Genomic DNA, 21783 nt, shown 5'->3' with positions numbered 1-21783 from the left:
TCTGTCAGTACGTCTCCAAACGCTCAACCGGCTTTAATCGGAAAGATTGGGTGGAAAGTGGAGCGAGGGTATCGACTGGACGAGACGCCGGGAAACACAGGAAGTGCAAATGCATCTGCGGCTTTTCCCCCTGAAGTCAGCGCCTTCAAACCAGACGTGTCGGACTTCACAGCTGCTGGAAATCTGTAAATCTGTAAATTCAAAAACATGATGTCACGTCGTGAGTTCATTCAGCGGCATCTGATAAAAATCCAGAAAGTCTGACTCTTTATACATTACAGATCTTCATTTAAACGACAGAGAGGTTTTGTTACGATATGAAGTCTCAATCATATAATTGTCATGTACAATAAAGGAAAAGCTCACATTTTTCCATCTGGTGTAACAGGTGGTACGTTATGTAACCGTTCCTTTAACAGACAAACACACAGAATTTGAAACTCAACTAAGAAATCTCCATTTGATTTGATAAAACCACTTACTTTCACAATCATCTTGTTCAAGCACATTAGAGGAACCAGGACCTGACCCACTCACTAATCATGTCAAACCCTAATTGAAGCCTAATAAGCAAACAAACAGACATGGCGTGGCCTGACCGCCCAGCCTTGTGCTAACGCTGCACCCTGGGACCCCTGATCACCCACTACAGAGAACCCACCCCAGCTCCAGACCCCGAGGTGGCCGGTGACCCCGCGCCGCGAGCGGCAGGCCCCGCCTCGCAGCACTTTGCCGGCTGGCCGCCGCCGCCGAGGGTCCATTAGTCGCTGGCAGGTGGCGAGGACGCGGCAGCTCGCGCCGCCCGGTTTTAGGAGGTCTGTTTAATCACATAAAATCATAAGCCGCGGGCATTAGTTGGTGTAATCGCGCATGTCTCCAGGCTGTGGGAGGAAACAAACTATGTCAAATGTTCATTATGGCTGAGTTAGAGCTTTACAATGCGTGTTGGACAATGAGCGGCGGGGTGGGAGGCCGCGGCCACAGCTGCCATGTTGGATTAAGACGGATTATTTGTTTGGCAGAGCGGTAACCTGGCGTGATTGCTGATTGGCCACAATCTCCCACTGTTTTGATTGGCCGCCTTCAGAAAGGTACGAGCGCCTCAGCACTTATCTCCGTCGCCCGTGTTTATTCCAGGCGCGACTTTAGATGCTTGCGGCTGATTTGAGCCTGAAAGTCGAAGCGTGTGCGGGGGGAAATCAGACAACACCCACGAGGACGCGTCCCACACCTGTCTGCCGTTCCTCAAGTGAATGAAAGCGCCTCCTCCGGTGCAGGCGCTCGTCTTCTCTGCGCCTGGCGGTGTTTCCAGATAATACCTGGCTGCTCGTGGCTGCGTTATGCATCGACTGAGCCCACAGTCTGCTTCTGCTTGGTTTCATGCCGTCACTGAAGAAACCAAGCAAAATGAGATTGTTTCTGCTTGCAGCATAAATGCTGTTTTACTGCTGGTCCTCCACTTCACACAACTAAGATCCCAGTGTCCACCAGTGATTTATGGTTTTGGATGAATTTGAATTTGACTCATTAAATATGGTTTGGGCCTTGTACAGATTTTAAAGGGTTTAACTTGAAAGTAAAAACCTGTGCAAATTTAAAGACATCCGCAGATGCACAACTTGTGAAATGGAAATTATATGATGCTTGTGGCTTTTTAGATGTTAATCTCTTCCTTTTTTGTCTAATTTAAAACCAGAATAATTGAACAGAATGAGACATAAGATATCATTTATTTTTCTCATACAAGTCTATACTTGACTTTTATGCCTTACATCATCTGCTTTTATATACATTCAGCTTCTATAAAACCGTCTTTGTTTCTGTACAGTAGTCAGACATCATAGCTCACATATTGTATTAAACATGAGTCATAGTCGTGTGTGTTTTTGAGATAAGATAAAATAACTTTATTATTTAAATAACATACTTTATTGATCCCCTTGGGGAAATTACTGTATGCTCTCTGCAGTTGACCCGTTCCCTCACTGGAGGAGCGGTAGGCTGTCACACATGGGGCACTCGGGGAGCTAGTGTGTGTCTTGCCCAGTGTCTCGCTCAAGGGCGCACCTGGTGGAACTTGGACTTGGATGTGGACTTGGTGACCTTCTAAGTGTCCAGAGCCACATGCATTTGCTGTTGGAGTGCTACATGTACACTGTAAGGAGGCTGAGCCATGGACTCGTGTGTTTGCTCTATGTTTAACCACTAAGTGATCTAGTTGCACATTTTTCCAAAATTTGACAAGTGCTTTACTCCCAATTTCTGTGTTAATGTTTGCATAAATTTTAATCTAAACTAAACTGAAATCGGTCCATGAGCAAAACCATCTTGTTAATCCAGTGAAGTGAGTTGTACAAACTCGTTACTAGCACTTTATTTTGTGCAAGAGGTTGCTTCAAGTTTCTCTTTCTAAATCAACAGAAGGCGTCTTTTGAAATATTAATAACAGTGCAAAGAGCCTCAATTTTAATAATTGAAAGATATTTTCATATCAAGGAGCAGTTAAATAGTGAAGGGAGCTTCCAAGTGTAGTTGGGAACATATTTTCTGTCCAAGGTTAGTGAAGAAGCCCAGAAACTATACACAGGCTGATACAGCGTGTGGGTGGTGTCAGCTGCTGTCAAGGTTTGTTTTACTTTACTACACAAAGTGAAAGAGAAAGAAGAGATGAAAGGAGAAACAATGAATCTGTCTTAAAAATGAAAAAGAAAAAAAAAAAAAAAGCACGATGTTGGTACAGCATCTGAGCATATCATGTAATAGATCAGTAATAGATCAGGACCAAGAAAGGCTTTTTTCCCATCATGCCCCGCGTCCAGCCAGACGAATGGCAGCCCAGGCTCCATAAACAAGAGCCGCCTCGTGTTCGTGAGCTGCTCATTCCGTCATGATAGTAAAGACATGTATGCGTAACAGCTGAGTTAGGATTAGTTACATCACCGCGTGATGCATTCAAAGGCAGCAGGTCATCTGCTGGACGTCGGCCCTCTGCTTTGTGGATGTTACCAAACATTTTTTCTTATTTAAGTATATACGACATCTGTACTTGGACCAAAGTAAAAAAAAAAAAATGCTTTTAATTTTGTTTGCAGCTTTGCATAACCACCAAAAGAAAATCTAATTTTAGCCTTAACTTTGATGCTCACAGAGAAGCCGGCTCCTCGGGGACCCCACTCAGGGTCAAGAAAGCAAATTAAGTCAAATGTGAGAGAAATGATGCTTCTGGGAGGAACTCCAGGAATAGCTTTTACAGAGGTTTTACACCCCGAGCGCCTTCTCATTAGCATGAATGATGGAAACTCCTTCTGATTTTACAGTTGGCCTTGCATCCATTTTCGCTGCCTCTCCATGCAAATTCCGGTTTCCGCCCCCGCCAAAGTGTTCGGAGAGCTTTCCAGGCAGTTATTTAAAAGCAGAAGGGGTCCGCCGGAGGACGGCGATGCTCCATCAGCTCACAGCGCTGCACTGCTGACCTCCGCTGCGGAGTGCACACGAACACATCACTGACACAGATACGGCCGAGGGAGCGGGCTTTCCTGCTGAGCACGGTATGTGTTTAGCTTTACTAATGCGCTCTCTCCGCCATCGGCTGCTTCCAGCGCCAGCCGCTGCATGCTTCGCGTCTATTCCTGACGGCGGCAGCATTAAGGGTCCGCAGCGTTAACGGTGCCTTTACAGATGTGCAACCTCATCACACATCGCGGCCTCTCAACTATTTGCTGACCCTGAGGATGAGAGCTCCACGATTTCCTAGTCATACGACTAGTTCTCCTCTTCCTGTCACATGAAATATGAAATGAGCTTAGGCCCAAGTAGGATTTCAGATTTCCTTATTACTGCCTGAGCAGATGATTTTCACTACAGACTTTTATATAGTATCAAATTAAAAATATTCCTGGAATTGGATGAAGTATAGTTTTGAGTTGACTGTGAATTGACATCTCCCTCTCTCTCTTACTGTTGATTCCTTGGTGTGGCAGAACCTTCACTTGCTGCACCAGCCATGAATTTATGTAACACTACACCCAAATTGCCGGTGCGTATCACATAGCGGGGCTGCAGCGGATCCGCCTGGATTAGCACACGGTGGTCGGCTCAAGCCAGAATAGAAGCATCCTGTCTGTGGAGGCGGGACAGGGACTGGTGGGAAAGGCTGTGCAGCGTAATGTACACAACGCTGTGCAGTGCTGGATTTGAAGTCGAATGCCTGCGACACAAAACAGGCTTCTTTTTAAGGACGGGTGTGTTTTTGGGCCCAACCCACACGCTCACGTCCGCAGGAGCCGGACCGTTCCTGCTGAGGCTGAGTCGTGCAGGAGAGTGTTTACTCTTCCTAGAGATGAGAACCATGAAATAACAATGGACGCGGTCACAGTGCTGGCGGCGCCGCAGACGAGTGCTCCACAGCCTGCGTCAGACTGGACCTGGGTGGATCAGGAGCGAAGCCACAAAGGAAAAATGTTCACTGTTCTATGTTATTAGAATATCAATGTAATCACAATAAATTAATTGGACAACTGTTTTAATAAGTTTGTTGTACAGTATGTTGCACACTGAGACTTGTACTTTGCACTATGTGTTGCTTTGCCTCTATTTTCATTGCCTACAAGAGACACTTTACTAATTATTTGGCTATTATTTTGTTGTTTATTAGTTTCTGGAGATTTTAGAAAGTGGTTCTAGGGATTTTTTGTTTCTTTCTGTTTTGCTGATATAAGGTCATAACAGGAAATAGCACACAAGCAGTCATTCCAGAAGATTTCAGTCTCACTGTGCGAAACTCAGAAAGGAAACAGTTATCATAGTTTCAGTATGACTTTTATTTACATTGCAGCGATGAGACGAACTCGATCAGCTGACGACTTCCATCGTGTTAATATCATCATTAGGCCTTTTCACTCCCCTGATCTGTCTGTGTTCTTTAACCTTTTCATCTCAACCAGCTCACGCTAACATGTTCAGTCTGTCATCAGAAGGCAGCAGGTACTTTACATGTACAGTAAAGGCTTTTACTCATAAGGTAAAGCAAGAAGCCACTAACCTGAAAACTTGACTCATAGTTTTCAGTGCTGTGTGTTTTGTTTTACATGTATATGTCGTTTAAAGACATTTTTAAATGTGCATTGGTCTTTAAAGTAAGCTATATTTTCACTTGCGCGTTGATGTTATGAATGCGCGTCATTTACAGTATTTATTGCTCCGAGCGTAAACCATAAACGTCTTGATTTGTCCAGCAGCCACAGTCGGCTCTGTAAATGTTGTTTGTGTCACGGAGGGTGAGCGCATTCAGTCGGCTCGAGGCCGGGATGATCACTCATGCATGTCAGAGGCTGCCCCGCTCGGTTCATCCATCTCGCCACCTGGGGAGTCGAGAGAAAAGACGTGTTCAAAATACCGGTCTCTTATATTAACGTCACGATGGCAGGAAGCTGCTACGGCGGCGTTTTCCCTGCTTCACCCACAGCTCCGTGAGACGACGCCAGGTCCACAGACAAACGTTCAGACACAGCAGATCATTGCAATCACTATTTGACTCGACCAACGAGGCACTTGCAGTAAAGTCTCTTAAAGGTGTAATAACAGAAGAGAGTCCATTTTTAGTTGGCAAACGGCTGTTAACGTGCTGCTGCTTAGGGAAATGTTTCAAATGTGCTGCTAAAACAGTAAACAGTCTGTTCTGAAGAATCCATGCGGTAAAAATGTGCAATTAAAAAGTGATTATAATTCTTGAAATGAATAACTACTTTTCATGAAGCTCTCACTAAGTTGAAGCATATTATGCAAAATCGTTGGGGTATTTTGATGCCGTTACATGTTTGTGGGATGTGTCTGACACACACAAGCAAAGGCAAATGAGGAGCAGCTCGTCACGACGTACTAACGAGGTGTTTCTCACCAACCGTCAGTCTATTCATCTCCAAAGAACCACGTCCACTAAAACCCCTCTCCCACGACCAGAAGACGGAGTGGATGCATTTGATTTACAAGTTTCCCCAAAACTCTACGTGTGACTCTACATTATACGTCTATGAAGAGTTTAACCTGCTGACTAGAATTTAATTATCAATGATTTTCTAGAGCATGAAAACCTGATTGAAATATATAGGGATGCATCCTCACTGTAGATCCTCTCCGTGTGACTTTGTACAGGATGAATCCACAGCCTGTGTTTAGAGCGTCGCTGGGTCCACTGGAACACATTGACTGCAATCAAGCAGTCGCGACAACGGGGCCATAAAGACACAATTAAACCTTCAGTGCCGAGGAGGAGCAGAGGAGCTGCTGTGCACACGCATCAGTCCTTGATCCTAAACATCAAAAGCTGATAATCAATAACACAGTAGAATAAAACAAAGGGATTTTTTTCATTTAAGTCCACATTTTATCTTTGTTCTTGCTGGATTGAAAAAGTAGTATCATGATCAGAAGAAGTTTGTGTTTTCGTTTCCTGCTGCTTGGGTTCGTCACCATCAACACATTGTGGGGGACAGAGCTAATATTAAATATGGGCTAAACATGCAGCAAAGCATGAAGTCAACCGGTTGGATGAGGACGAATTGGACCTTTTTGGCGTCAGACTAGACGGAACGCTTGTGACCTCAGTCCAGCTGAGAGCTGGTGGCTGGACGTAAAGAGGACGCGTTCACTGCCAGTCCTCATTCGACCTGAGAGTTTTAGAGGACGAGGATGAAAATGAGCTATTGGAGACTAATGGAGATTATTAACAAGCCCAATATGCACCATACAGTAACTAAGGAGGAGCTTTATCCTCTGCGAACCCACCTGTCTGTTATGGGTGAACATCAGCCGTCTCTCCTCAGACCTGTTGAATCACATCACAGCAAATATTTCTGATGTGAAAGTCCTGGTGAAAATGATCAAAAAGAGAAAAAGGCCTAAATGTCTGCACCGTTTCTTTTGTTCTCGTAATGAGATAATGACGCCGTCGTCTCCAGATAACGGAGCGTTGGCTCATGGTGTGTTTACAGAGGCCCGACTGGAGCCCAGCGTTCAGCTGCACGGCCTGAAGAAAGCGCTGTCATCTGACACTTTGATCTGAGCCTCGCTGGGATTTACCTGACTGTTAAAGCTCAACTGTGTAATGGTTCAAAGCAGTCGGCACTGACCCCATCACTTTCTATAGCGAAGGCGGGAGACAAGCTGCTTGGTATTCGTTCAGACGCGCTCACATGTGTTTCTCCCTGCTATGTATTTTTTAGCAGCAGCGTTTTTCGGTCTGCGGGAATGAATTCTGATTAAAGTCACGTGGCTGCTCTGCTGCCAGGAGTCCAACGTGCTCCACAGTAATAAAGGCACCGTCCCAAAATGTGAACGCTTTCTGAGTCGCTGAATGGCCCCAGTGACGAAGCCGGTGGCTCGAAGTGCTGCACTGACGTCGCAACCAAAGAGACGGCGAAACAGGATCTTCACCCTCAGCTCTGCCCCACAATTGAAACTGTGGAGGAGAATCTCGCTGCATTCTGAATGCAGCCAAATCAACAAAGGCGCATTTCCACAGAGAAACGCTGTTGACTCAGGCCTTTTCCTCCTGTTTGTACAGAGCAATCTGCAGCTAATTTGTCTGTCAGAGACTATTTCTGAGAGCATCCAGGGACTGGCAGCATTACGAAGCTGCATTAACTCATAAACTATCCAATTGTCTCAGTAGAGAGCATCTAATCAGCGGCTGCTACTGTATAATGTCTTTATCCATTATCCACCGATTCATGCTGAACAAGCACTCGTCTCCACTTTGTTAACTCCTCCGTCTTTTTTCTCATAATTGTTTCATACTTTTAAATATTTAGTACGCCAAATTACCAAAACAGCACAAATGGAGCCGAACGACGTGGCACCATTCGTGCAGGATAGAATCCTTCGGATGACGCGTCGCCGTCAGCTTCCATCAACACATACAAATATGTCGAATTTTAAAGGACCCAGGCACCACTAGGCAACAATGGAGGAGAAACCCTTAGAATCACCTAGCAGGATTATAACACAGTACATCCATCGCCTCACTAAGCAGAGCTATTATTGTGTTAATACTTCATCTTTACAAAATGTAAAATATATTTGGGCGACCCATCATTTTCCTTCTTTTAATACTAGAGCAGCACTTTCAATTGTCCCACTCTTGCCAGTGTGGTAAATTGAACAAGTGACCTTCTGGTAACAAGCTCATTGTTCCACCCCTGAGGCCACAACATCCCATCCACTGCTGCGCTGTAACGTTAGGAGGCAGAGAGACGATGTGGGTCTTAGTGGCTCGGCCTCCTGCAGAGAAGCCACATTAGAAACACAGCTCAAGTCAGTGTTCAATGAGAAATCTGAAATTGATGGAACATTTAGGCTTCTGCTGGTCCTTTAAGATGGATGATCTGAAACCTGTTTTTAAACTTACAGTACATTAGTAGATTAGAGTAGAATCATTTGCATTTTTGTTGGACTAATGTTACGTTTCGAACGGAAGGTGGTGTAGTGTGGTTATGAGTATAGATGAAAGGTATTATATTTAGTAGATATGTATAATAACCATTATTTGAATATATTGATGACTTTTATTGGTATTTTAGGCGCTATGGTACAGTGTAGTGGAAAAACATTAGAAATCCTCATTAGAAAAGTCATTTGACTGCTTGCATTAAAAAATCATTATAATTTTGTTTTGTCCTCATTTCATCTAAACCATTTTTTGCTTGGTTAATGTTCACATTGTGCTATGATTTTAGAGATATTCATCCTGTGAAAGTGCAGTCTTCTTCTAGGCGAAGCTGAAAATTTTCCATTTGTTTGGTGTTCCAAGTTCATAAACCTTTTACCAGTAACACATCTGGTACAGTCCTTTTTACACCAAATGCATTCAAATAGCCTCTATGGTTGCAGAGGTATTCTCATCTTTATATGGCTATGCCCCCAAACTAGGCCTGGGGTGCGAGAGGTTAAGATACGGTCACATCAATGCATTTTCTCCCATTGTCCAGTCGTCATGATGCCCTGAAACAGAGGACTGAACCCCGTCGCTGTTTACACTGACAAATTGGACGAACACTAACACAAAGTCATTTTTTCAAAAGTATCTTTGTTGCTTGGCTACGGCGGATCACTTAAACTCTTTAAAGTCTGTGTGTGAACAGAAGGAATGTGAAGACACAAACATTCTTGTCGTTTACAAGGTCTTGTTTAGGGGAAAAGGAAGCTCCAAGATGTTGTGAAGGTAACTGCGTTCGTCACCAAGATTTTCCTTTATTTCTCTCTGGTTTTTAATGTTGAGTGGAGTCATAGAGGACGTTCAGGGCCCTGTACTAACGATAATCAAGATAAGCATTCAGATAAAGAACCTACTGACTGCACCACTGCAGAGAAGCTGGGCCAATAATAGCTGTGATCATCCTGCTGACACATGTTTGAGCTCTGTGAACCCGCTTCTCTGTTGTTTCCACATCAGTAATAAATATGAACATATGGAAAACGACAGAAGCACTTTGACTTATTCCTTTCATGCTAAATGATGGATCACATTTGAACCTGCAAGAAATTCTAACGATGATTTGCTGCGAATGGGATTTATACAAACCTTCAAGTTTTACTAAATGTTTTGCCATGAAAGCGAAGGATTAGCTTATTGACTTATGTGTTGCCTTCATGGCTTCTAGTTAAAAACACCTTCTCTCTATGTTTAAAACAAAATGTATATTTACACATTATACACTTATACACTTAAGTGGAATTACTGATTACAGTAGATGCTACTGTAGACACTAACTGCTACAGTATATAATATTTTCCAGATTGATAACAGTTGTCGACCATTAAGGCTCTTCAGAAGATTCTTTATCTACTGACAAGGTGGCAGAAACATTAGAATTAGGCTGATTTATCAAAGAGGCTTTCCCCTGAATATGAAAGCTTTTACTGTACACTCGCCCTTATGAATATTCTCCCATGCAAGATAATATTGAGATAATATCAGTGATATGCAGCCAAATTCATTGTCAGGATCATCTTGAAATAAGTGAAACGTGAGCTTTGGCTCGGCACAGATTAAACAATAAAAGCAATCAATTGCCATAAAACCGTTCTCTTTGTCCGCCCAGTAATTTATCAGAAACGATTAGCGGAGACAGCGACAGATTCAGAATTAATACAGTTCTTTTACTGCCCACCGCGGCTGTCAGGTGATAAATAACACCTGCTGAGAGGTCGTTACTTACACTGATGTTAAAGGACACAGCCATTTGTTTCATGCGCGTTTTAACCCGCGTGCCGCGTGTGACCGCGTCACGGCCCGTACGGACGTGGTCCGTCGCGCGGTTCTGTAATCCATCACACAGAACACCCAGCCCGGGCCTGTGTTCCGCTGGCAGCGCCGGGTTGTGGTGATGCAAGTGAAGTGAAAAGCGCGCTGGGATTTCCTACGCATGGGAGTGGCAGTGAACGTCACCTGGCGTGAGCGCTAGCGCTGATGGATTGCGCGACACCCGACACAAGGGTCCATTCAAAAACTGCTTTGGTGCTTATTGTTCAGTGAATATAGCTACTGTTGTAGTGGAAGCCGTATTCATATGCAAATGGGAAAATATGTTATTTCATGTTTATGTTCTGATGCAACATCTTTTCAGTGAATGAAACTTATTTCCAGCCCAGAATCTTATTAACACAGACTGTTTGTTGAACTGGAAGATAAAAAGGTCTCTTTTTCTTTCTATTCATATATTCAGTGTCAACATATTTACACAGTCGGCTTCAGCGCTGGTGCCGTTCGGAGGAACTGCGAGTTATTTGGTGATCCCTCAATTTCTACCATTGCTGGTAGTCAGTGCTTCAGCAGGACCAAATCAAGCGTGTGGAGCTAAGCCGTCACACACACATTCTGAAGTCTGGCGTGTTTGATCCCAAAACTAGTTTAGTTCGTCTTAATAAAACCTGTTGCTGTTTCTTTGCATTAACTTGAGAACTTGTTTCTTTGGGGCAGGTGGTGGATGGTGGTCACTGCAGATGAGCCTCCATCCCTCCAACAATCCATGTTTCATAGCTCCGCGGGCCCTGCTCCTGCTAATGTTGCTGCTCCTCCACACTGCAGTGGCCACTGGTGACCAATTTAGAGTTGCACAAAGGAGGGATGCTGCAGAAAAACAAGGTAGTGGCAGCCTGGTGCAGGTAGGTACAGTACGCGCCATGCACCGTGCTGGGCTGTGTTTGGCTTTGAGCTGATTGGAACAGCCTGGTGCTGGCTTCACACACACACACACACACACACACACACACACACACACACACACACACACACACACACACACACACACACACACACACACATCTGTCTATTAGTAGCTGTAGAATCTGTACGAATCACCACTGACAACTTTCAGATCCAACCAAACATGCAACACTGAACCAAAGAGTGTTGCTATTTTACAGTAGGTGAACGGTGTTTTACATTGAACTCTGCAGCAGCCTGAGTTGGAGGGGATTCATTTGGGGGATGTAGCATCCTCAAACCCCCGCTCATCAGTCCAACCGCTGTCTGACAGTCAGTTTCATGTGATGGGTTCATCAGCCACACTAAGTGAGGCTCAGGGCAGAGGCATCCATGGCGTTCCGCTGCCCAGCAGATCCCACGAGAGGCCCGATGCGGCGATGGTCCAGCTCTGCCCACAGAGAGGCCATTTATGGGCCTTGCGATGGGAAGAGGGCATGCATAAAACAAGGCTGCGCCCCTGGGGTTGGTGTGTGGATGGGAAGCATGGGTGCAGAAAATTCACTGACACAGAAAGCCTCTTATGAAAGCAAGGAGGGCAAGCAGAGAGGCGACGTTGAAAGGCATGTGGCAGTGGTTGAGCAGGTTCCTCAGCAGGAAAAACGCAACTTTGATTCATTCACAACAATGAAATCTTCACGCCAGAATAAAAACAGTGAATGACTGTGGCCGTGTGGTTTGACTACAGCATTATCAGCTTTTTATGGTCGTGTTTAGAGATGATGAGTACGATTTGGAAGAATTAATAACCAGTAACAGCAACCTAAACTAAACCTAATGTCAGCAAACCCCTTTTGTGGCCAAACCTGAGGCTGGACCTAAACTCAGGTGTGCAGTTTGTCAGTCACACACTTTACACTTTGTGCTTACTGTTTTTTAAAGCTTTTTGATGCATAAATGAAATTGTTCACAATTTTGCAAGAGACATTAGAAGATGTGTTGGAACACAGATGTGTTAGACCCAGATGCGTTACACTCATAAGTGTTAGACCCAGATGTGTTAGACCCCAAACTTTTACATTTTACAATATGTATCAAAAAGCTCCATCTCACGTGTCCAGATGAAAGAAGTCTGGCCGTGCCAAGCGTTGCCATATTGTATTGTATTGTATATTGTATTGTCTATTGAGTCGTTTGCTTCAAACTTTCTAAAAGGATTATGGAACCGACCTCTTAAAACGTGGCTCTGCATCGACGTTCTTCATGGTCGTTTCCCATACGAAGCACTGCCATCGCACCGTTTCCTGGTGCCGGTACAAACTGTGCAGCACACATTTCCCTCAGTCTCTCTGCAGTTTGCCTGACCTTCATCTTGGCCCCAGCAGGATCACAGAGCAGCCACATCTACTGTACCCCAGCTGAACGCAACCAGCGTCTCGGTGAAAATATAAAACACTTTGCAGCAGCGCCCGTTAACAAATGCCACGGCCGTTCCTTATAGTTGCGTAGCGTATAGCGGTGCATTTGTCATTAGCCGCGCTGGGACTGGTGTGGGGCCGAGTGGACCGGCTCTTAGATCCATGGGACGTTTTCTTGGAATGGCTTGATGAGTTCTGGGTTAGAATCAATAGGGCCACTGCCTGCCATCCATCTGTAATGCCTCCCCTGCTCCATCCCTCACGTCCAGGGTTCTACATGCTCCCCACTAACAATGCCACAGCGCCAGACCAGCGCTCTCCATTTAACCAACTCCACTGGGCTGCAGAGGAAGGAGGGGGCTTATACAGAGAGCTTTCTTCATCAGCCAGTCGGGGGAATCTTAATCAAAAAGCTATTTTCTCCTTATGCAATTGATTTGTCTCTCTGCGTTCAGATATTAGTGTGAAAATTCCCTCGGATCGGGGTGCCCTGCTGCGGATTACAGGTGATGAGAGAAAACAGAGAATCTAAATCCATAAACAGAGACACATCCCGACTCTGAGTGGAGTCTGATGAACAGCTTTCTTTACGGGACGAGAAGATTACACTAAAAGCATCAACAAATGAAGCCCTAGCGTGGAATAAGCTGATTGACTTTCCTTTTCCATCGTCAAATCGAATCCAGGATGCGTAGACGGCGTTCATATGTTTTCATATTCGCTCTGCGCCGCTTTGATGTGTTCACATCACTAGGTTTGGACCTCAACCAGACTTTTAACTTTATGATGACAGGCCGACACATTAAACCAGTAGTTACTGTTACATTGTGTACTAACAAGATGGACGGGGACTAATTCCACTCACTGGAGCGGAAGGACACAGACAGATAACGCTCACATAGAGCGGATGGATATGGACGCTTGCTGCCGGCTCACTGCTGATTAAACAGCGTCCTGTCGCCCAAACTAAACTAAACTAAACTAAACTAAACTAAACTAAACTAAACTAAACTAAACTAAACTAAACTAAACTAAACTAAACTAAACTAAACGCCTAAAGAACTAGAGCCCCTGCTGGAGGGAAGACCCTCGAGACCCCGATCCACAAACTCAAAAGTATAATGTAAAAGTTTGAATTGTAACTCAAAGACGTAAGTGAAAATACTGAGAAAGAGCACTGAAATTTGCAGGTGACTGGTACTAAACCACACTATACAAATAAGGAAACTAACTAAAAAAGGTTGGTTATGCCACATACTACAGGAGCACTGACCATGCAACATATGACCTGACAAACAATATACCGTACAAACCAATGAAAAAGGACATGGAACCACGGTGGCACAAACACACACCACATGGAGTAGCTAACTCACAACAACCTAACACGAAACTAACAGACAGGAACGTATGCACCTAACTAAACAGGTGCACATAATAGAACTACAGTAATTACAAGACAGGACAAACAGGGAGTGACGTCACAATCAAAGAAGAACAAAAGACAAAAAAACAAACATTCCAAAACAAGACGAGACATGAGGGCCCTTCGGCAGCGAGGCACCTGATACAGGTCCGGCTGGTCCCAGTAACCGATTAAACCTAAACTGGTGTAACACCAGGTGTAACAGTGACCAAACCCCAGGACTTAAAAAAAAGCTTGACTTAAAAGAGGTTGTGACAAATGTGTAATTCTACTCAATTCAGTTCTTTCAAATAACATGGAAACAATTCAATTCTATCATAGGCAGGAAAGATGATGTGATGAAACTACTGTAGGATCGATTTAAGCCTCTGTCTTAACATAACATAATGTTTATTGTGTTTTGGTATAATTGTTGTCTAAGAATAATAATAAACTATTAATTAAAAATGTATAGAAGCTTAGAACAGGATCTTCATGACATTATGTCTCAGGAGTTTTTATGTGTTATTCAATGTTTATTCATATTTCACCTACTTTGCTTTTTATAAATATTGTAGTTGATCAAGGTCAAGGTGACTGCTTCTACTTTCACCAAACGCCATTAGATATTTTTTGACTTTTCTTTTTGAACTTTTCATTTTATTAAGGTGTACTGAAAGTCTTTCTGCCAACTCTACCTTTTTTATTAAAAATCATACACACACACATCGTCAAAGCACTAAATTAAATATGGTGTGACTGATCAGAGCATAATAAATAATGCAAATTCAGACTCTTTGCAAGTGCACAGAGCAGTTTGAATTCGACTGGGTCAGTTACTCTTGAGTCAATGGTCATGTTCGAGCTATCAGGACCGTATTGAAAGAGGTTAAATTAGGTATTGAACCAGGCTCAGCCTAATATCATTCATCCTTTAACTGGGTCTGACAAGTCAGACACAAGAAGATTTAATGACTGTGTAATCTCACAGCAGCAGCCAATTATTGATGTAGAGTTGAGCTGTCTCACACCAACATGAACTGGAGCTGGTTATGACGCACGATGAAGGTAATGGTTTATGTCTCAACAAAAACCTCCCGGTCCAGTTTAGTACTAAAGTAACTGTTGATTATGTTTATGTGATGCTCGCCAGCATGAATAATTGAAACTCTAACGGTTTATTGAATTCTGGGCTGCACAATCAAATTGTAGAGAAACGCATGGAGGTGTCCATCCATCAAGGTGGACTGTGCTTCAAGGCGGTGGCTCTAAACAGCATTTCACCAAAGAAAGGCTAAAGCAGCAGAAATAGTTTAGACACAACTGAGTCCTGATATCAATTCTACAAAATAATACGGATGTTTTTGTGTTATTTACTGTAGATCCACATTAGCTGTGTTTTGGTTCCTGATCCCAACTGATGATTTTTCATAAAACATTTAGTTGCAGCCTGGTAAACTTGTAGAGGTTTCATTAGCTTTACTCTACGAATAAACAATGGGATCAAATACATCGATGTTATTGTAGATAGGTCACAAACTAGTTTCATCTCAACACACACACACAGTGAGTGATTGCAATAATGACTCTGACTCTGAGATAAAAATAGGATCTCGCAAAAACATGATCTTGCTTTAAGGTTGACAGGTTGTTACCAGCTGATCCAGACAGATGGTGGGTTGATTGCTTCTTTACTGTCGGGAGTACAAGCAGACGCACCGCCGTAAAACGCCTATAACAAACCTTAAATTATCCAAATAAATCAAAAAATACATTGCCTGGACCGTCTCATAGATGCACGGAAACAGACCGGGCAGAGATCAGCCAGCGGTGATTTACTGGCTGCTGCTGCTGCTGCTGCTGCTTCTGCTGCTGCTGCTGCTGCTGCTGCCAAAGGTGAAGAGTGACATGTTGACGTGAAATGTTAGATCTGAGCTCACAGGTGAATGACGATGAGCAGTTCCGCCCCAAGTGCTACAAGTTACAGATAAACATGTTAAATGTTCAGGACAGCATCATCAGCGCTGAATTAGTTCCTCACTCTGAAGGGAAACACAAACAAGGTGATGTGATGTATTTATTAACTCACATTAATATGTCCGGTCTTTTGTTCCAAGACACTTTCATCTCAGGATTATGCGCTGGAACAACACTGTCTGTTCTGTAAAACAAAGGAAACGCACACTCAGCAACCTGTTTTCATTATTCAGCATTTTGTCAGTGTTAAAAGAACAAAGGTCCATAATCACCTCCTCCGTGTTTCAGAAGTGTCTGCGCGGAGGCTTTAACTTGAAGCTTCGCTACAGCTACAGCAGCGTCACGGTCCACAAACTGGAGGGATCGGATCCATCGCTGCAAATAAGTGACCCGCGTCAGATTTGGAAACCAAAAAATGGTTTGTTCACATTCATATGAAAAAGATCTGAGTCGCTCGGGATCATTTTAGCTTAAGGGTTAAATTGTAGAGCGTTCGCTGCCAGCTGTGGATAAAATCCTTTCAGTGCAGCGATTATCCCGAATGTTAACCACTAGCTGAGTGCGGGCCAACATTTCGGGGTGACTGTGCTCAGTAAAGGAGCAGTCATCCGTTCATTTGTCCTTGGCCAAAATATAGAAAGCTCATCTGTGACTGGACAGAAAACGTTGATGATCTTTGGGTTGATGATCCAGGTTCCAGGGAGTGTTCCAGGTTCAGGTCAGCGGTTGAGCCGAGGCCTCGGGTCATGGGACAGAATGGGCTTCTGCGGCGCAATGAACTGATTAGATGAAGGTGATCGTAGGTCATCGTCGGCGTGACCTCCATTCGCCTCCCGTGAGCTCAGCCGTTCCACCGGATCGGTACGCGGCCCGCGCAGCCGGTGAGGGGGAGTGAAACTACGCTGTCACGGTGCGTTTCGCGTGTGAATCATTTCCCCATTACAGCCGCTGTTGTTTCTGCCGCGGCGAAAGAGGATTCCACCTAGCGCTACTCGAACGTGCACGCCTCTTAGTGACAGCTCTCATTTCACTTATCTGCCGCGCGGCGTGCGGAGGCGTGGAGCCGGCGAGCTTGTCGAGCGACTCTTAGCGAAGCGCTAATCACGTACGCTGCTTCACGGCACATTTGCAAATCTACTATTAGCTCATGACGGTAATGAAAATGAATAAAAGCAAATGAGATGATGAGTCAAAACAACTCCAGAGGGCAATGCAAAATGCAAATGAAGGCGATCTTAAGTTGCTGCTGCAGCCTTTGAACAGCTGCTGACGGCATCGGCTTCATTGGGCCTATTGACTGACGTGGCTCTGCTGGAAACAGGGGCTCCAACTCTCCTCTTGCCTCTACACCTGCACCTTGGCAACTCCACAGCCAAGCCTGCATGAAGCCACACACCCTAGGAATCTAATTAGTATTGATCCAATGCCCGTCTTCATTCATTGTTTGGCCAGATGTGGAGCTACAGCTTCTGTAGTTGAGCTTGGAAGCCACTGTAGCCTGTGATTCCAAGTTTCACTGTCGCTGAGCCGAGGGAAGCGCAGTCTCTCCCCACCGGAATGTTTCAAACCTCTTCCTGAGGTTGCTGCATTGTTCTACACGTGTAAAATCGGGTGAAACTCGCTTCCCTCCGCCGTGAAGCCTGTTTAATTCAATCCCACTCCACTCAGCTTAAGCACCGCGCGGCGGCTCGCTATCTCGCGCGCACACACGCCAGCGGAGCAGCTCGTTTTTTACCCGGCGACGGCAGACAACTTTATCCTCCCCATTACAGATGGGCTGAGGGCACGCGGTAACGCTGTGGGTGAGGTTAAGAGTGGTATCAGTGTGACAGGTGATGAATGATCGTCTGAGCGGTTACAAATGGCCGCGGCCATTAGACAGTCGGGGAAAGGAAGGGAAAGGAGGAGCGAGGGTTGTTCCATTGCAAAAAAGCGAAGAGCCCAAAACATATGTTCAGAACTGTTTAATGGTACATTTAGGATTGGTTCAATTAGACCTGGGTCTGAGAGGTAAGCCCCAAAGTCCAAGACCAGCTAATAACCAGTCATACGTAGTTTATGTTAAATACCTTCGGTTGCCAGGCAACAGGAATGGAATGCAAGCCCCATCAGGAACCCAGGTAAACCCAAGTAGATCTGACGTAGAGTGTTACTGGGTCTTAGTCCACGTGATCCATCCGGCGCTGGGGTCAGACCCCGGCGACTTCCTGTGTCAGAGCCCCAACCAGCTGACTGCACACTCATCAGCACAGTTCAAAAACAAATATCTACTCTGGATAATTTTAGCTTTGAGTATTAATCAATATTTATCCAAAACAAGACTCGGTGCATTCAGATGTCGTTCTTGGGCTGTGACACTTCTTTTCAGGCAGATTGTGTGGCGGAGTCAGCAGGATACCAATTACCGCATGGCAAAGTGGAGACGAGGCTCAGAATATTACAAGCTGTTTTATGGATAATGATTATTGCAGGAAATTGCTCCGATTTCCCACGCAGCTCTGCAACATATATCTTGCGCTGTGCAAACTGTGTGTTTCGTTAATGCGGACGTGCTGGTCCTGCAAACATCCTGATTTCTTCCGGGGACGTGTGCGTGGAGCGATGTGCTGCTTCTGGATTCCTGCGAGGCAGACGGGGGCCCGGGAGTCGCTGAGTGCCTGGCAACAAAGGCCTTCGTTTCTCCATTTGTTCACTGAGGCAATCAGCAGCCGCGGGTTTCTGTGTTGCCTGACAAGTGTGAGCCGCAGAAAGCTAATGCTGAAACCATGTAGGGTTAATTGATGCAGTAAAAGGAACCCTGTGTAATGGCTCCGTCACACGGGGCAGAGAGAGGCTTCATTAATAATTTAGGAATTATCGCACGGCAATCTGTGTAGTGGGAACGATTAGGCACTGCTCCGAGCAACCAGAGGGGAGGACGACAACTGGACCCGGAGACATGGAAACTGCATCTCTACTGTTGCTTTTGTGCTTTATCTCTAGTTGTCATATTTAGAATCACTGACGCTGAAATGATGTAAAAAACTGATTTTGATAAAGCTACAACCAAAATATCCTGGTTATTTTCCTGATAACGGCAATGTCATTATATTATTTTTGACAGTTCATATCGAAAATAATAAAAATAAAACATTTACGATGCAACATAAGCTCAACCAAGATGAGAACACTGGAATCTCATACAACAACAAATCTGGGCCACTGACTTTGTAGTGAAGGTTTTCACCTCAGCGTGGATTGGATGTGAGACTACATCAGTACAGGGATCAGTTCACTGCAGCTTCACTGTCCACACAAAGTGGCAGGCTGATTAAAATGCATCCTGACCAAACTTTGGCATCATGTCCCGGATGTATAACTCAAGCAAATCTGACTAATATGTTTTTGTGGCCTTGACACCGTCCAACCACCGGTTCAATACACTGCCTGTGAAGCTCTAAATCACTTCATACTTGGCCCCGGGGCTTGATTGAGCACCAGCCAACTCTCCAGCTTCCTAAAATATCTAATACCTTCCTAACATTTATGCTTTTGTTTGAGGGATGAACACTATATCTCGCTGTGCTGGAGCCCATGCAGACACAAGGGTGGCTTTGAACCCTGGCCGTGTGAAGCAGCGGCGCTAACCACTACAGCGCCGAGCCACTCGAGGGGGTCGTTCTAACAGCGTTTAGCCGCTCTCCACAGTCAGAGCCACGGATTGAGCCTCTGCTCCCGGAGGTGCGCTCGCTCCGCTCCGCCAGCTTCAAACTCAGAAAAAAGCAAGTCTAACAATGTACCAAATGTAGATTTGAAACTTTAATAATGCTTTCAATTAAACATAAGCAGCAGGGGCGAGGGGAACTGAGTCTGAATGGGAAGTCTGACCAGAGAAGGGGGAAGAAGACGGGGCGGTCACCACGACTCATGCTGCTCGTGGCTTTTTGAGGAAGAAGTGGTTTTATCTGCTATTACTTTCCAAAGATGACCTGCGTTTATTTATCCGGGTGTTAGACAGTAGGTTAGAGCAGCAAATTAGATCATACGAGGCAGAAGAGGTTCAATTCCCAGTGGCAACCCAGGACAGTTAAGCGCTACTCTCTGCTAAAGAGGGGAAGGCTTTAGAGCTATAAAGAGTCTATAGGGTTTATAGGGTTAAGAACAAAAAAATATCATCACAAGGACAAGGATGATGGAGGGAAAGTTCCCTTTGCTCATTTTAAAGAACGAAACCTTCGAAAGAAGCAGCCTGAGGATAGGTCGCCATCTGGGTAGCCGGCTGGGTAAGAGAAGCCATCATTTGGAAACATGTGATAGTGAAAGTGGATAAGAACGAGGAAAAAGGTGAGAAAGAAAAGGAGCAACAGAACAAAGGTGGGAAAGGTGAAGAAATAGAAGAGGAATGTGGGGAATGTGAAGAAAGGTGCAATGAGCAAAAGGCTTCCTGCTCCACTATGAAGGATATTGAACTCTTTGGGTCCTTACTTTGTTGTGTGTAGCTGATACCAGACTTTTCCTCCCTATCTAAATTGGAGTGTGGCTCTTACAGACAGTGTCTGGCTGCAGTGTGGCCTTTACACATTAATTAGTTGAAGGTGATTTAGAATTCATGAGTAAAGTCTGGCGACATCCTTCAGGAGCAGCGGGCGCCTCGTCTGTGCCGGCTCAAAGTTCGACTTCTCTTAATACAAATACAAGGACCGTCTCTGGGAGATGCATCAGGAGCGTGTTGGGCCGCGTGGACTGGACGCCATCACACCCAAAGAATAAGTGGGTAATGTGCTCAAATGAGCAGCAGTCAGTCCATCAGGCTAAAAGAGGCCGGACGCCCGGCATGCGGATGCCTGCACACTGATCACTGAGGCGGAAAAAAGCAGGAGGCTTTAGGACTTCGGAATTCTCCTCATGTAGCGGATGAGGTGCGCATTTTGCTTGAATTCATCCCATTCGAACTCGTCCTGCTTCCTAATTGAAAGGCCCCTCCTCGGGTAGGCATTACATTAATTCCTCCAGACAGAGGCTCTTATCAGAATGCAGCAGGCCTACCCGGGTAAATAAACGTCTGCCGGGGAGGCGGCAGCAGCACCCTCCAGCCGCAGCCACGGCCACATATAAAGAAGATATTAGATCCGTTGTAATTACGCTCCCGGATGCTCGGCAACTCGGCCTTCCCCGCGTACAGTGGAGGTCAGCGAGAGAGGAGCGGCGGCGATTATGGAATCGATAGCTCTCCGGCGAAGGGCCAGCGGACTCTGAAAGGCCAATTATGGCGACAGCTGCCTCAGCAAAGGCGCAGGGTTTTCTACCGCAAACGCTGGCAAACCGAATGAAGCGGAGTGCTACACGTACACGGCTACGTACACGACTACGTAAATGGCCACGTACACGGCCACGTACAAGCCGCTGAGCCTCCCCAGACAGACTAGTGTTTATGCTTTATGTGCATTACCCCAAACCACCACACGCTCTATCTTCAGTCATGGTATTCAACAAGTCACCCTGTCAACTTTAATTACACATTTATTTATTTTATTTTTTTTGTAGTTGGGGAATTAATAGGAATTCATTTTTGCCCTCCAGTGTTTTTGGATTCTAAAAAGCTAAATCTGGATCATCATTATTTCTGTTAGCGTAATTCTAATTATTTTGGCTAAAGTGGTCACGCAGTTGCCAAAAACAAACGACTTCCACTGTGTTTGGTCCCTGAAGGCTTTGTTATCCTACCCATGGATGACCTGCGTTCCCTGTGGTCCCTGAACGCCACCTGAGACTGACATTATCTTACTGTATATTTATATTTAACG

General features: G+C 45.0%; 1 protein-coding gene across 1 annotated transcript in view; it reads right to left on the bottom strand.

The window, feature by feature from the left end:
* Nucleotides 1-4802: 4802 nt before the first annotated feature.
* The window catches only part of pudp (pseudouridine 5'-phosphatase), a 49062-nt gene continuing 32081 nt past the window's right edge, over nt 4803-21783 (bottom strand). The window contains exons 5-7 of the transcript XR_005897317.1: nt 16273-16375; nt 16113-16184; nt 4803-5360 (exon numbers count right to left, since the gene is read on the bottom strand). The gene's annotated coding sequence lies outside the window, so the exon portion shown is untranslated. The remainder of the gene's footprint in view (nt 5361-16112; nt 16185-16272; nt 16376-21783) is intronic.

The sequence above is a fragment of the Betta splendens genome, chromosome 2 (assembly GCF_900634795.4).
Source record: "Betta splendens chromosome 2, fBetSpl5.4, whole genome shotgun sequence".
Classification (NCBI taxonomy): Eukaryota; Metazoa; Chordata; class Actinopteri; order Anabantiformes; family Osphronemidae; genus Betta; species Betta splendens.
This window is presented reverse-complemented; position numbering and strand designations above follow the sequence as displayed.